Genomic DNA, 14,484 nt, shown 5'->3' on the forward strand with positions numbered 1-14,484 from the left:
ATCACGAGAGCACATTGCCACCCCGGAAGAGATGCCTCCAGAAACCGAGCCATTGCCTCACGGACCTAAATTACCTGCTGTGACAACTAAAGAGATTCCTATCTCACAACCCACGCCTGGAAAGGAAAAGAGAATTCATCCTACCACAACGACAACAGAGGGAATCAGACCTAGGAAAAAGTAGCTTCGGAAACTAAGCACGTCTACCGATGAAGATAGAGTATCCGACCCGGAACCGGAAAGACGAGGTCATCCGCTGACCTCCTCCGTGGCTCCAGGAACAAAACGACGACCATTGAGAAAATTGTCAAGTAGCAGCCTCACGAGTGACGAATCTAAGATCCCCGATCTGCGTAAGAGAAGTCACCCGACAACCACATCGTCTGTCATTAGACAAAAGAAGAAACGTATCCAGTAGAAGTCCACCGACCAAGGATCCCAGGATTAGGTCTAATCGACGAGTAATCTGGCCAAGAGCTCAAGTGCGGGACGAATTGAGTTCGTCCTCCTCCTAAAACGCTGCCCAGGTTGCCAATATCGAACGAAAAAGAAAACGCGTCTGAGCGCCAGCAAACAGGAAGTTCGTCTAAAAGACCCCGAAAGAAAACGCAGAAGGTCCATACCTTATCGACAAGTCCGGAAGGCGATCCTCCACCTTCCGCTCAAATAGAAGAATCTGAATCTTCGAGTAGTGGAGATGACAATCGACCCGTAATAGCCCCCTCCATTTCGGAGCATAGAGCAACCAATTTCGAAAAACCCTTCCGGAAAGGTTGGATTTGCGAGTTTTGCTATCGCCACACGGTCCAACCCGGAAGAGTGGACATGGACATTTATTATTATCCCCCAGGCCGGAAAAGTTGGATGCTACGGTCCCCCAATGAAATTAGTTAATATCTAAGAGACAAGGGCATTCTGGATCTGAAACCCAGTGACTTCTGTTTTAAAAGAATGCCCATCGCCAAACCCCCCTTGGGAACGAGTACGGTTAGCTTATCCAAGGAGAATTATTCTAACGGCAGTCTAACTCAGAGGAACGACGCAGTCAAAATGGGCTGGTGGCCACCACTATGCAAAAATGTAATTGTTTTATTTGTTATGATCATTCCTAGGATGGATTCACCCCATCTCCCACACTGGGAACGGAGACCCCGGTTAACCCGTGGCTCCCAACATTTCGTGCACCGGAGGCATTCCTACTAAACCAAGTCCCAAGAGAGTATCCGACGATCTCCATGCCTCCGGCAAGACTATTTTCGGATCCTGTCTCTCTACTTCGTCAAGAAGTACAGTATCAGATCCAAGCTATTGAACCCCTCCACCCTCGTCGAGCCCGTCGCGATCTCCGTGACGCACTTCCCGAGGCAGATGTTTCACAGATCCATCCAGATGAGACAGAACTACTGGAACCAGCACCTCCCGTGGAAGAGCCGGGACAACAAATTCGTAACGAAGATAGGCCTCACCTCCAACCGAGAGTGAATATTACATCGTTGCTGCCTCCTGCCTCTACCCTACAGGACACGATGGAGCGCATCGCGCACCTCCTTCGTGCACCTATGTACATGCAAGCTCCTGATAATCCGAGAGAAGCTCCAGCCCCTGATCCGACTACGGAAACAGCTGCCACCCTCGCTGAATTTGTTCCTGACGCTATCATCTTAGTTCCGACCAGTGCCGCTGCCGTTGTTGCAGTTCCCGACGCGGTCGCTACGCCTGTCATTTCTGCTGCGAATGCGGTGCCCGATACCGCGGATCTGCATGCTGAAAATCCCGGCCCTGAGGCCACGACTCCCGACGGTACAGCCCAGGATTACACCATGATTAACCACGACACTCCCCATCGACACCCAGTCACGTTTCGGGACAATCTGCCGCTCTATACACAGTATGAGCGTCTTTATCAAGACTATGGGCCCATACGCATCCCTCAGGAAAAACTCTATGAGGTCTCCGATTATGATCGACTCTTTGTGCCGGATCTCCCGTATCTCCGAGCCCCACCAACAAACCGTACCCTGTTCCCCATTGCCTAGGAAGGCATGCTCGAATCGGACTGCGTCCGATTATACCCGGTGACCCCTGGAGGATTTCCTTACATCACTCGTCCGGCGGCGACGTAAGAATGCCCCGTATGCCAAGCAGTGGGCTTCCATCGAGCCATGGTTTGTCCCAGAAAGTTCGTCCAGAAGGACCGTAAACGGGGTATCAAAACCTCCCGCGTGGACTACTCTAGCCCATGAGGCTCCCATTGAAAAAAAAAAAACATTTTGTACCAACCCGAGCTTTGTTCCAGCCCCCCGTTTCTCTTTTTTTCTGTGTGGGTGTGTGCAACGGCTCGAGCAGACACCGTTGCAGACGACGACTGGCGGAAAAGGATTATTTGCTTATGCTCCGCCAGCCGTCTATCTTATCTTCTCCACCCCTCCCCCTTTTTTTATGCACCGAAACCGAGGTGAAAAATAACACCGGTTTTCGAGCAACAGTTAGTTGAGTTGTGTTTCCCTTTTGTCACGGACATTTTTCGCTCACCGCTATCTGGGACCAGGCTCGGGTCCGCTTATGAAAATTACTTGTATTCAGTCGCGTCATCCTTTTCGAACTTTAAATTGAGTTCTATTTTTGAATAAGTCATTTTTCACAGTGAGCATGAAAGGTATGTGTTGTTTTGATTTTCTAAATTTCCCACGGTGAAGATAACGCCGCGAGAAAGGCCTATTCACCTATGTTTTGCGTCTTGTAACGATTCTTCTTTTCGCGACCGGTCACTACGTTTTACCGGGGCAACCATTACACTCGTAATTGCGTTAGTACAGTCAAAAGTATAGTCGTAAACGCCGATTACGCTAAGTGGCATGGCCAATCGTGATGAAATAGGAAAGTAGGTTTGATTATAGCCCCGGAATCAAACGTGTGAAACATAATCGTATATGGTGGCAAAATACCACTTTAATTTCTATCTATAATTATGAGAACACTGAGCATATTTTATTTAATATAATCGTTTACATATAATGCTTTAATCGGTTTATAGATATGTTAAACAAATACGAATATTTGACACTTTAAATTAAAATCGGGACATGAGTAATTCAGGTTCCGGATATGATGATATCATCGGAACCAAACAAAATTGTATTTCGCATTTATGAATTACAATTCAATGGATTAAATAGAGTTGAAGTGTACAATAAAGTTGAGAGTGGTTAAGAGCCTAACAATAAGGTAAAAAAATATAGCCTTGAACTAAAGAACCACAATAGCGGAGATGAAGTCACTTCAAACAAGGTAGAGTTCAGTACGGGAAGGATGAATTTCATTTCAAATTCTTACAGTGTTGAGCATAGTAACACTGAAGTCTGCTGATGAGACTCATTGGTATTGAGATTTCACTAAGATCGGAAAAATTTCCGTAAGTGATTTTATAGAAATACCGTAGGTACGCGCTAACCAAAGAGTCATCACCTCTCACCTGTTTGAACCCGTTTTCTTTTGGAGACGTCACAAAAAAAACCCCAAAAAATCGATTGGGCTTCGCTCAACCTCACAAAAGGCTAAAGAGACCACACTGGTTGAGAAAGGTGTCACTCGCCTTAGACGCTTACACCAGCTTTAGCTCAGATTTTTGATAATTTATTTTTTAATATATTCATTTATATGATAGATTATTACTTATATTTAGGAATGAAATTGCATGAATTTAACTCGGAAATACATTAAATTAGTAGAACACTACTTACTTTGGTATTTGTTTATAAAAATGTGTTTCAAATTATTAATTCCGGCCACGTGGAACCAACCATCCTATTTGTAAGGATAAAATCTGCATCTTAGCATTCTAAGGTAAAAACTTTAAATATTTTAAGCATGTACAAATAAATTTATGACTTAGGTCAGTTTTCTTAAATCAATTTAAAGCATAGAATGTTGTTGTTTAAAAGACTGAATCAATCCAAGCTCGCTACGTTTACAAATGGGTGCCATTTTGTTTGCCTTATCAGGAATTATATGCCCGGACTTCTTATAGACTTGTAAAATAAACCTAAACTTATAACACAGACTTATGACCGGACAACTTACAGATTTCTAAAATAGAGCGAGACTTATAACATAAACTTATAGAATAGACATATTATAGACCTAGACTTATAACATAAACTTATAGAATAGACATATTATTGATCTAGACTTATAACGCAAAAATACCAGCCAGAGTGGGGGCTGCGTGACGTCAGACTATCTCTTACCCCTAGCCAGTTGTTAGCTCCCTATAGTCTTAAACTTATAGCATATACTTATGTACGGACATCTTGCGCTAACAATATCTTATCATGAATAAAGAAAAAGCGTGAGGAAATTTGTTTTCACGCTATAGGATAGGTAACTCCCTTTCTCGAACGACAGCCTATTCTGTTTCAAATACGCATGAAATTGCCTACAGCCTACTACACGTATTTGAACTAAGGCCTAGAGGTCAGTGCACTCGAGCTAAAAAAACTCGCGGGTATTTTTAATCCTGAAGTTTTTCGTCTCTTGACAGCACGTACAAAGCTACGTTACATAGAGACTTTGCGGGTGCTGACAACCGATGTTGTAACAGAGTATATACAGAATAAGCTGTCGTCCGAGATAAGGAGTTGCCCATCCTGAAAACAAATTTCCTCACGCGCATTCTTTATCCATGAATACACAATCCTCCACCTTTTCACTCTGCCTTTGAAACACTTTAACTTATAATCTGATAGCGATAGACAGACTTATAATACTGATTTATGCATTCTTATCTTAAAATCTAGTATACCATTCTATCTAAACTTGGGAGTTTTGACTGGTTTGCTTCTTTTATGGCTCAAAGCTTAATAGAGAGTTCTCGCCATGTTTTAACTTCAATTTCTTAAGATTTTGATTTGGATCATTATTATTGTTATTAGATATTAACACTAAAAAATAAATTATATGACGGGCTTTAGATGTTTACATTAAATATGAAATTTAGTTAGTTTAGGCAGTTAATTTACAGATTTTAATTCGCTGAAACATCTTAGTCCATGAGCCAGAAAATAAAATATTGGCTGCCAGTAGCCTCCGTGGTGGCAAATTTTGACTATGCCACTTGATACCTTATGACCCCATTATAAGATTAATCATGATAACCCGCTGGATGAGGGTTTTTTTGAGCTACAGAGGTCAAAAGGTCAAATTTGCCATTTTTCATTTGCTTGTAGCTTTTTTGTTTTAATTCCGATTTTAACGCGGATATATTCATTGTTCTCAGAATTTAATGGGCTTTTCTATGCATATTCAAATCTATGTCGATTACCAGTTGGTCGCTAGGTGGTGCTGAGAACCTGATGTTAATAAATCCTGAACCCCTAACCCAAAAATAGTCATAAAAATATACATTTTAATTATTTTTGCCCGGGGAATTCGAATATGCAAGTCCTAAATAGGTTATCCTTTCCTAAAATTTAGTTAATATACAGATTAATCGTTTTCCATAATAGATGGCGCTAAGATGTTTTAATAATACCTACGCCACGAGGCGAGGAAGCCATTTTTTCCAACAGTGAATTGATAGGTAAGGTTTATTTCAATTTAATTTGTCTCGCGTTATACTAAAATCCACATCGATATTATATTTACCTTGTTTAGTGTAACTAAAAAATGGATAAGCCATCGACTACTAATACATTTGGTAGTGCGAATAGACGAATCGCTGTAAACAAAACAGAATGCTTTATACATATGACGGTGGAAGATAGAGAAGAAAATCTTGTTAAAATAAAGGTTTAGATTCATGCGAATCGTAACTAAGCGCTGCTAAGATTATACGACACGAAGCAATCTTGGAACTATCAAATAATCTGTTGGAGGGAGAAATACTAGATATTAGATACCATAGAAAATGTCGTTCCATATTCACAATGAAGAAAACACTTCTGTCTATTGAAAGGAAACATTCCGAGGGTGATTCAACTCAAGAAGGAACTCCAGCGCCGATCAGAACATCTCTTCGCCAGGCACCAACAACTTCTTTAGTATATAAAGCAGAGTGTATATTTTGTCAAAAAGCCAACAAGTGCGTAAAGGGTGTTAAAACTCGTGAACCACTAGTACAGTGCACCACCTTGGCGGCCGACGAAACTATACGAAAAGCTGCTGCAAATAAATGCGACGATCGGATTTAAAGTATTACCAGCCGAGATATTGTGGCTGCCGAAGCCCATTACCATCGTAGCTGCTATCGAACCTATACAAAGATTAAGGAAAACGAGTCTGAGGCTTCTAGCTCTTTTAGAGATTCTTTCACTACACCAGAAAATAAGGCTTACGCGGGCCTTTTCGAGCACATTAGAAATTATTTGTTCCGGAGCCCAAGAGCGATCTACATGATTGAACTAACTGAGATTTTGGTTTCAAAACTACAATCTGACAACGATGAAGATATAACGCCATCGTTGAAAAAACAAATACGTAAAAGACTAGAGGTAGAGTTCAGAGACTCAATTCATATTATTTCGGACGACAAAGGGAAGCTTATCGTTTTTCCGGATAACATTTGCAGAGATGAGCTGGTCAAAGAGAATTTGAACTTAAAACGTTCTCTAAAATCATTGAAGTCGGACCCAGATTTCGGAGAAGCGCTCACAATATCTGGCTTAAAAATGCGATCTGATTTAAAAACGGAAGTACCAGAAACAATGTGGCCTCCCCAACCGTCAGACTTAGATGAAAATGCGATCAACATTCCGGACTCAGTAAAGTCGTTTCTTCGCCTTGTAATTACTGGAAAAGAAAAAGGATCAATATCTCAAAGATCTCAAAGTGTTATAAACTCAATTGCTCAAGATCTAATCTATGGAGTTTCTAGTGGACAAAAACGCCCTCCTAAGCATGTTTTACACAATGGGTGTACTCTTTATTTCACTAAGCATATTGCGGGTAATACTAGATATACCCGCCGGAGTCTAGATCTTGGCTTTCTTCATGAAATCACTAAACCAAGGATTATTCTATATACAGATGTAGTATAGCTTAAGTAATATATAAACAGCCATTTCAAATAATAATATTAAAAAAATCTTTGGAATATCAAAATGAAACAGAGCTTTATAGCTACAAAAGTACTAAATGCATCATATTTACGAAAAATATATCCACATATTCACTTTATATTAAGGATAAAGGGAATATTATGGTTCTGTAGGATTTCTTTACACATCAAAACAAAACGAACTTCTAACGCAGCGCACTAGTGTAACAACGGACGGACACACACAGACAAAAACATAGACTGCTTTTTAACTCTTTCCGTATTAATTTTCAATTGAGAAACAAGATTATCTTAAATATTAAAATAAATATAATTAATATTTTCTTCGTTAGTTATTTGCCTTATTAAACGTTATATCGTTTTAAAAAAGAACAATTAAACATTCTTGAGAGACTTGACTAATATTGGCGTTTGAAATGAAGCATACGCCGGTTCCTTCGCCTTACTCAAAAAGGTAATATATAAGGGTTTCGAATCGCAGCTATGGATAAGAACAGCGCAATTGCGTGAACCTTTGGTGGAAGCCCCACCTTAGGGAGGCTAGACGTTTCTCGTAACCCTAGCCGATCGCCGCGTTCGTCTCAACCTTAATGATGATGGAGTAGAAGCCAGGTGTACAGATTGGTGTCCATGTGGGTTGGACAAAAACCAAGACCAACAGATGGTGGTGTTAGAAGCCAGGTGTACAGACTGGTGTCCATGTTGGATGGACAAAAACAAAGACCGGAAGATGGTGGTGCTTAGAAGCCAGGTGTACAGACTGGTGTCCATGTGGGATGGACAATGACCAGAAGATGGTGGTGATTAGAAGCCAATGTGAAGAGACTGGTGTCCATGTGGGATGACAAAGAGCAGATGAAGGTGGATTATAGAAGTCATTAAGATGGACAAATGGCCTGAGGATAGTGGTGTTAGATAGGCAATGTTAATAGCCATTGTAAGTGGAATACAATTTTTCAAATTTCCGGGAACTGTAAATGCGGTCCGGAATTTGGGAAAACGTTTACTCCGATTTGAAAACTGCGAACGCGGTTCCCTGGGGTGTAAGTCAATAACAACAGACTGACACACACACACACAGACAGACAGACACGTCGAAATTAGAGCCTCTCCGTGACATACGTCACTCGGAGAGGTAAAAATTACTGTACTCTATGCCTTTCAATTTCGGAAAGCATATAGTGCCTACTTCCACTTAAACGTAGAAGAAAGGTATTCTCAATAGGTTCTTTCGCAAGCGTTTTTGCTTGAGAATAAAATATCCGCAACGACCTAAAATCAAAATTTAGTTTGCAAATTGTGCTACTTTGTAAATAAAGTATAATATTTACTTTAGTGCAATATCTATAAGGTATAACGAAGCTTCATTCGAAGAATTAATACCCAATTGTTTGTTGAATTTCTCGGAAAGTTCTTTCAGTTGAGGATTGTGGGCAATGCTATCATCTGAAACACTATCTTCCGACAATTCTACTTGGTTATTGTCGTCGCTCCCGTGTCCAACTTTCTTGTTTGGTTGGTTGGCAAGCCTTCATTTTCGTAAAATTTTCTTCAACGGCTACTGAGTCATGCTTTATAAGTTTATGGTTCTAAAATGAAAAACAATTTCTTTTCAAAACCAAATTTTTAAAATGAACTTGTTTCGTTGACTGACCATAAATCTCGGTTTTATATGCTTCAAGAATCTACTTCTTAGACTTGAAGCAGAGCGCGCTTTGAAATTGTCCTCCTTATTGCAATATTCTGCTAATTCAGTCCATAAACAATTTGACGTAATGCAAGGTCCAAGAGGATCTCCGTTAATTGCCTTTACAGCGTTTAATAAAATTTCGTCGTCTTTCTCAGTGTACGTTCTACTTTTTCTATTTTAAGATGAAATTTATTAAAACGAACACATTACCGTACGAATTAATACAAGGCACACTTTTATATCTTACTTTTTTCTAGGTTTTTCCATCTCTTCATCTTCCGAAGATATATTTTCACCGTCTATTGAGCTACCGCCGTGGCTTCTTCATCTTTTTCTTTCTAATAAATTAATTATGTACTATTTCTGTAAGTTTTAAAAGTTCCTTTATCAAACCTTCAATTTTGGTTGGATATTTTTTAAAAATCTTGTTCTCAAGGCCATTGCAGTAAGGTTTTTCAGACTTTTCCGGTCTTTGCAATAGTCAAGAATTTTTCCTCAAGTCTCCAATCCAATCAGTCCTTTTCCAAAGGGAGTTCCATTAATTGTAATGACGGCCTCTAGGATTTTACTATCGTCTTTTTGATCGTACAACTGTTTTCTTTATGATCTGAAGAGAATAAAATAAGTTAAACAGGGTGTTTCTGATAAGCACGTGATAAATTGAAGAGCGTGTTCTTTTGGCAATTTCGAGTTTAAAATGTTCAACGATAATTTTCTCTTTTGGGTTTAATGAAATAACTTGAAGACGGTGGCGCAGACGGCAAAACGTTATCAAGTATTTTCGACTCAAAACTGCACAAAGAACACGCCCTTCCATTTATGGCCTGCTTACCAGACACACCCAGTATGTTTCTTAACATATTTTTACCCATATTTTTCTTCAGCTTTCTGTCTTTTAGATTCCTTTTCGACTCAACTTTTCGAAGTGCTTGCTGATTTTTTTCTTTTCCTCTAGTTTAACTTAGCTTTCCAATTAGATATGGAGACTTCGTTGCATAGTCCTTTGCTTTCTTAGCGCTATATTAAAATGGTCTCTTTAATAAGAAAGAAAATTACATTTATAACATTACTAATACTTTTCTTCATCTTCCATCCTTTCATATTTCTTAAATTCCTTTTCAACTGTCCTTGTGGATGTTCCAGGAACGTCTTCTCCTTCCCTTGTTTTGCTACGCTTTCCGGTTAGCTGAGGCTTCGGCTCATTTTCGTATTCTTTTCTTGTGCAATACAAATCAAGGTTCTTTAATAAAAAAGGGTTTAATCCAAGAAACTCTGTCATCTTGCTTCTAGACTGGTACCGACGCGAATGAGTCCGTTCAAAGAAATGTCGGCTCTTTTATACTAGTAGTTCTTTTCCCCTTTCACCTTTCCTCCCCTATTTATGACAATCTCCCCTGCTAACTGTTTATTAGAGAGATTAAGCATCCCTATTCGACAAAGCATTGGTACCTTACACTGTCGAACATAGCTATAGGTACGCGTTTGGGAGATGCTTAAACTCTCTATTAACGGAAACCATTTTTTACCAAGGTGTAATACAGGTAACTATGTTACCGTGGTGGTCCCTTAGTTTTTGGACTTGGACAAGGTAACTACAAAGCAACTATGTTACCGTGGTGGTTCTTTAGTTTTGGGACTTGGACAAGGTAACTACAAAGCAACTATGTTACCGTGGTGTTCCATTAGTTTTGAAACTCGGAGAAAGTATTATGTTACCGTGGTGTTCCCTAAGTTTTGAAACTCGGATAAGGTAAATATAAAAGTAAGTATGGTACCGTTAAATTAATTTTTATTTGAAGTATATCGGCGTGTAATACTTTTCCATGGTACATTTAACTTTAGCTAAATTTAAGTTAACGGTATTATTCGCTTCAATTAGAATTCCGTTATAGTCAAAATTTCCTAAACCTTTCAAATTTAATTTAGCCATACACGCGCATAGCTTTTTTAAATTCTGATTGTTAAATTTTCGATCTATAAGTACAACAGCCTTACTCCATAAAGAAATGGTTCCTTCCAAACGTTCCTTACATCCGACAGCCGTAACAACGTAAATTATATCGGGTGCTAATGGGAAGAACAATCAACTCTCTTGCTTGTAAAGTTCCGTTTCAATAGTTGTGCCTACTTTTAGAGATAATCGGTATTTTTCCGTAAGACTAAGATATTGTAAAACCAATTTACGTAGCCTAATAACACCGGGAACATGAGTGAAAAACAAACTATCCAATGAGAAAAAAGATGACCAAATGCGAAAGAATTTACAATAACATAATTGGGAAACTTTGTTAAAACGACGGCTGTTTTTGAAAATCGTGGCAAGCCCCTAATATAATTCCCGAAAGTAACTATTACGCAGTGACAAATTTTCTCTAGTATGTAGAGGCACAGGGATGTGCTACTATGGTTGTTATTTATGTCAACGGTAAGTTGAAACGCTTTAGAAAAGTTAATAGAATTTCGAAATCCCTTTGAATTTATGTGTTTCGAATAATCGAACTTACACAAGTAAACTAGTTTATTGCCATCGTCGACCCGAAAGTTTTTGCGAATGTCCGGAAAAGTACTTTCGTGGAACGTGCGCAAGGTAAGCCCCAATTCTTTGCATAATAAATAGTCGTGACCTGATGCTACGTTGGTTCTGGCCGAGCGTCCGTATAGAAAATGAGCCAAAAGAGCTTCTCCCGCTACAAGGGTCATTATTTCCTCTGAAAATTGAAACTGTCATTTACTGTATGCTTAAGTTTATGTCGATGATAGTTAACATTACTGGCTGTGATATTTAAAAAGTCTGTGTTGTTACAATTGAGCATCTGCGATAGACTTTCCAAATGATATGTGACCAAATTGTTGTACGGTTTGAATATGGCTTCGCACCGGAGCTTTAACGTAGCCCCTTTTATGACGTAAAGTGGGTTTGACGTGATTAGATTAATATTCCTTAACTTCATTTGGCATCTTCTAGCTACTTCTGTAACATTTTCAAACTCTTTCGCCGCGTAGATTTCTTCTAATCGAGCGACGCCCGTACACTCTACAGAAAAGTCGGCCAAAATACGATTTAGCAAATCTGTTTCAACCTCCTTTTCCATTTTCTTGGATGATTTTTTGTTTTCTTCTGAAACCCTATGGTGGCGCCTTTAAGAAATAGATGCGAGGCGTAAGGTTCCTGAAAAGGGGGCTCTGGATTTGCATGAACATACGAATGACATTTTGAGTACATTTTTAAAAGCTTAACAACAGAATTTTGTTCGATGAAAGGAATGTTAACGCTGTAATTAGCATGGCCAATTTCCCAAGCAATTCATTCAACGACCACAAAAGGTAAGTTTCCTCTTCCGTCGGATAATTATCAATTGCTACGTGATATAATAATTCAACGATTACGCTGCTATCTTGCAAGTTAATATTCAATGAGCTTGTTTCTAAATATTCAATCAATTGGCTTTGTCCTGTTGAAGAAGACAAGAACAAGAAACGCACACTTGTACATCTCACAGCGTCTTCCAACTAGATTGCAAATAATTGCCCAACGGACGAAAGTCTCTCAAGCAAATAAAACAAACGTCCTTATGTTGTGCAAACGTTCCTACTCTTTGCCGTTTTCGCGAAAACGTTTCTGAATAGCCCAGGCGATTGATAGCTTTTTCGAGACACGTTGTCACAATGTTAAGTATCCATCTGAAGCAAATTGTTTCCTCCTCCGAGAAAAAAGCTAGTTTTTACAACAACATTGCACGCCTTATTAAGCAAACGTCACAAACAGTTTGGAAGTAGCACTACCCTTTTAGAGTGCGTTTTACCCTAGCTTTCGCGATAATCAAGGGAAATTCCATCGTACCGATTTCATTGGAGCCCATACGTTCCAACTGGAAGTAACCACTATTATGCTGTCAAATTTAACTTTACTGGAGAAATTAAAGCAGGTTTTGATGAAAAGTCGGACATCTTTAACACATGAGAGGCAACGAGCCTAATGAAGCGAAGAAGTTTCCGTTCTTTTATAAAGAATAATGAAAATAGGCGGAACTAACGAGCGTGAAAAGGAGAGTATTTCACGTAATGATGCAGCTCTATTGGACAACTGTAGATCCCTTCATTCATTGCCCCGTTTTAAAATTTAGGTCCAATTGTGCAAGGCGTTAGGCGCCTAACCTCTTGCATAATTGGAGCTAAATAATTTTGCAACAGGTTATGCGACTATCCCTTTGCATAATTGGAGCTTAATAGTTTTACAACAGGTTTGGCGCCTAAACTTTTGGGACTCGGATATGGTAACTACACGGAACTATGTCACCGTGGTGTTCCCTTAGGTGAGACACTCGTATAAGGTAACTACAAAATAACTATGTTACCGTGGTGGTTCCATAGTTTTGGGAGTTTTGGGACTCGGAGAAGGTAACTACAAAGTAACTATGTTACCGTGGTGTTCCCTTAAACGACAGACTACTATAAGGTAACTACGTTACCTTGGTGTTCCCTTAGTTTTGGGACTCGGAGAAGGTAACTACAAAGTAACTATGTTACCGTGGTGTTCCCTTAGATGAGAGACTCGGATAAGTCAAGTATCTATGTTTCCGTGGTGTTCCCTCAGACGAGGGACTCGGATAAGGTACGTAACCATGTTACCGTGGTGTTTCCTTAATGAAACAAACTTATTTGAAAAACCCATGTTATTTTGCCATAGAACACACACCTGATCATTAAAAATCATAGGCATCGCTAGCCTAATATCATTTTAAAATGTAAAAATTGCTTTTTAAAGCCTTTTACTTTTTATAAGACCCTAACATACAGAACCTTAATATTCCCTTTTTCCATAATATATAGTAAATATGTGGATATATTTTTCGTAATTACGATGCCTTTAGTAGTTTTGTAGCTTGAAAGCTCTATTTCATTTCGATATTCCAAGGACATTTTTTAATATTATTATTTGAAATAGCTGTTTACATATTACTTAAGCTATACTACATCTGTATATAGAATAATCCTTGCTTTATTGATTGAAAGAGGAACGCTAAGGCTTGCACTCGGTCGGCTAAATCAAGTATTAACCGTAATAAGCCTAGTGAACTAAAGAGTAAATAATTGACGCCCGAGGTCTAGTAAACTATGGGTTTTGAGTTTCATGTCTGTAATGAAGAGACATTAACGGTTCAGAGTGAGCCGAGAGTTAAATACACGTTTAAATTATCAGGTTTAGTTTTTGCTTTCGCTGTCTATAGACTGCGGAAGCATTGCAATTACCCCCTACGGCTGGGCGCCTTCTCCCCCCCTCCTTTCTGCCCCCAATTTTTCATGTGACCTGGGAGAATCCATCATAAATAAAGTTACTTTCATTTCAAACTTCCCGCTAGAAATACGAACTTCAGCGACATCTATACGAAGTCCCGTAAATATTTCACTATTGAAGAATTAATTTTTTGGCACGACCGGGATTTGAACCCGCCATGTCTATATCCACACAGGCACTAGAGTACAACGCCTTACAGACTGAGCTATTGAGGCTTAGTACCCATCTGCGATTTTCACCAACAGTATCTCACTCTTCCCTCGACGGGCTAGCTATTTTTTTGCCAGAGAGAAAGAGAAAGAGAGAGGAGGGGGACCACGTGACTCTCGTTACTAGAGCGGCGGGCGCGTTACTCTCGCCTCTCGTTAAGTTGAGGGTGGGCCGTTTCCATGGTAGCGCGCGTATACGCAGCGCCTCTGAATTGTAAACTCTTGGCGGGAAATT

Source organism: Phalangium opilio, unplaced genomic scaffold (assembly GCF_054372755.1).
Source record: "Phalangium opilio isolate 3A_F unplaced genomic scaffold, DU_Popi_V2 ptg000061l_1, whole genome shotgun sequence".
Classification (NCBI taxonomy): Eukaryota; Metazoa; Arthropoda; class Arachnida; order Opiliones; family Phalangiidae; genus Phalangium; species Phalangium opilio.